Source organism: Pinus tabuliformis, chromosome 3_1, assembly GCF_031772625.1.
Source record: "Pinus tabuliformis cultivar Carrire ecotype Pingquan chromosome 3_1, CPIR1, whole genome shotgun sequence".
NCBI classification, from domain to species: Eukaryota; Viridiplantae; Streptophyta; class Pinopsida; order Pinales; family Pinaceae; genus Pinus; species Pinus tabuliformis.
The window spans coordinates 783,521,244-783,524,566 of NC_142301.1; the positions used below are offsets into that span (position 1 = coordinate 783,521,244).

At 38.2% G+C, this 3,323-nt stretch overlaps 1 long non-coding RNA gene across 1 annotated transcript; it reads right to left on the reverse strand.

Moving 5' to 3' along the window:
- Positions 1-1,739: 1,739 nt before the first annotated feature.
- Positions 1,740-2,562, reverse strand: LOC149189740 (uncharacterized). Its single transcript, XR_016256428.1, has 2 exons — positions 2,510-2,562; positions 1,740-2,401 (listed from the first exon to the last, which is right to left on the reverse strand). It is a non-coding gene; the product is annotated as an uncharacterized LOC149189740 (long non-coding RNA).
- Positions 2,563-3,323: the final 761 nt, after the last annotated feature.

A 3,323-nucleotide genomic window follows, 5' to 3' on the forward strand; every position in this document is an offset into this window, starting at 1 on the left:
GAGACTATTGCTTGTTCTACTCCCTTGGGCCAGGCTGGATGTTGGTTTACAGGAGTTTCAGATCTCGCAGAGTCAGTTGGCATTCAGTTGGATCATCCACCCGCTTTCCAATATTCCTTAGATTCTCCTGGTCACTTTTTACCCACTAGACAGGAGCTGAATAAGATCACCAGTGACAATATCTACACACAATTCATCCAAGTCACTTGGTCACCTGGGTCAATCCTCTTGGTGTGGGGGGGCGATGGAGGGGGGGTTGTGCCCAAAGATGGCATTCTACACTAATCACTTCTTGGAGTTGAGAGACAGGTTCATTATTCGACCCCACTATATGTTTCGCCACTGGATACATGCTCTTCACATTCCTCTAAGTCAATTCAACATAGGTTCTCATAGACTTCGGGTAGAGACAGACCACCGGATTGATAAACCAAAGAGAGTCTGCCAATTATGTCATTTACAAGAAGTGGAGGTCGAGGTGCACTTCATTTTTGGATGTCCTGTCTACTACAAGATCATAGGAAGGTTCCATTGCTTGTTCAAACATTCTCAGACCCTTGTCGACTTTTCAAGTATCCCAATCAGAAATGTTTGGCCCTATATATGCAAGAGGTTCTTAGGTTTCAAGTGCATATTCTTCTGCATCCCCATCATCCCACACACAGAATCACACATTTTTCAAGATACTACCATTAGACAAGGGCACCAAAAGACTGATTGATACTAGTACATATCCAAAATCTAAATCAGCGAGGATCAATGGAATTGAACCCTGCCACACGAGATCTCAACAACAAATCCGTCTCAGATCTGTTCTTGGGAGACGAACCAGATCCTCTAGAGCAACGTGTGAACTTCCCCAGGGAATGGTTTAGTGGACAATTAACATTTTCCATCAACTCTTCTTCAAGCCAATAAAGTTTGTTTTCTTCAGTGTTCTTCATTTAGCCTCGAATGTTTGGAGAGATGAGTCTTATCCTTGCATCTTCAGTGTTCTTCATTTAGCCTCGAATGTTTGGAGAGATGAGTCTTATCCTTGCATCCTCACACCCATTAGCTTCATCCTCACACCCATTAGCTTCTAGATCTTCTCCCCCAGAGCATTTCATGCATTGTATCTTTTATGTTCATACACTATATCTTTTATATTTCATGCATTGTATATTTTGCATTTTACATAAATTGAGTGGATCTAATGGTTAAGAGTGTGTGTTTCCTCCCGAGAGGTAACAAGTTCAAAACCAAGAGAGTAGAGTGTGTCTCATACACCAATTTGGTTATCCCTCATTGAACTACTTTGTAGTTAATAGTTACATAAAATATAATTATCTTTATCTTATCTTATCTTATCTTTGTGGTTATTGGCAATTAATAAATATAGTTTTCATATTTAATTAATATCATTATATAGATATCTTTGACATTTGCAATTAATAAATATAGTTTTCATATTTAATTAATATCATTATATAAACATCTTTGACAGACTTTGTAGCTAGTAGTTAGACATAAATATAATTACCTTAAGATAAATATAATTACCTAATTACCTTATCTTATAAATAAGTGAATATAAGATAAGTAAAGATAATAAGCGAAGATAAATCTAAGGTTATTTAGAATTAATAAATATATAGTTTTGAAATTTAATTAATATAGGTTAGGGTTAGATGATTTTGGAGAAAAAGATTCAGATCAAAACCCTGAAGCCGGATATCATTCTGTGGTTGTCCAACATCTGCGCAAAACAGCACAACTCCTGCTAAAATGTCAAAGTTATTTCGGAAAACCTTCTGACACTTCAAGCGATCCCCATCCTTTGAGTGCTTATAATCTCATGTGCAGGAAAAGACTTTACTTCAAAAGAAGCAAGAAATGCGCCATCTCCAGCAGAACAAACCTATCCACAAGAACATTCTACAGGAAAATGAAACAATAACATGACATGTTTCGGCAACAAACCGATCCGCAAGAGGGCAAAGTAGCGGGAAGCACCGCCGGGCAAAACGACCCTGCACGGTCCTCCCGGAAAAGAAGAACGATTTCTGTTATTATTATTAATGTGTAGACCTGCCTGCAAGCGCACCCGCAAAAGCAAGGTCCATGAAATAGAAATTTCACACACATACACCCTCACGGCGCCTCTCATGGCCATAACCCATAATTACAATAAACGAACGTCTATAATCTAGTAATCTGATTAACTCGATCTTCGGATCGAATCCCATGCCAAGCCTTACTAACTGCATACAACAATCAAGACCTGGCTTTCAGCCACGATCCTTCAAGCCAATGCACAATCTTCAAAAATAATGAGTGATAAGTCGATCTACAGAAGAATTCCCCTGAGATGGATACTGCAGCGCCCGATTGCTCGGCTACACAACACACAAGCTAAAATCTGAAAGGCAAACCATCCTTCATTACAAAGCAGGTGAAGGAAAAATAGTTATGCCCTTCCTGTAAGCAAAATAGAAACAAAAACAGAAAAGAAAGAATCTTAACATACCCTACACAAACACGCAACGCGTTTCGATCCTGGGATCGAATGATGGAGGTTTTCTTGGTTCAATCACCTTGACATTTAAAGATAGCGAGGAAATAATCAACGGCCAAGATCTACTCCATCTGACGGTTGAAATTCGTTGCGTTTTTTTCACGCAATTATAACTATGTTGGCTGGTTGGGAGACATCCACGTGATCACAGCTACGTTCACCACTCAGTGACTCACTAGCTATCAAACTATTTTTTAACAACAAAAAATCTCTTATTGGTTCGACAAAAAATACTTTCGTTTAAGTACATTTTAGCTGTATACTTTGATTTTCATTTTTTAACATATGTTTTTATTTTTCAAGTGGTAAGATGGACCATTAATAAATATAGTAAATGGAAAAATAGAATTAATTCATAGCTCAATTACAGAACAATTATTATTTTATATCCCTTGGGGCAAGAAAGAAATAGTCTATAAGGCGACTTTTTGAAAGTTTTTTCGGCGGGTTTTTCCGGTCGAAATCCGGCAGGAATTTATTGGAATCGCAAGTTTGATAGCTAGTTTCTGCACAATGAAAGCGTCCCAGGGGTTTTCGAGGGTGCTGAATCCAAATATGCAGTTAAAAAACAATTTTAACTGCAACAAATCAAGATTTAACCTCAATTTCTTCCACCGGATTCCGTCATCGGAATCTCCAAAAAATCGCATTATAGACAACTCCGGCAAAAAAAAGAGCAAGCATCATTGCACCTCATGGTGATTGGACGGACACCTAATCGAATATGAGAATCTTACTCACCTCATCTTGATGAGACTTACACCTA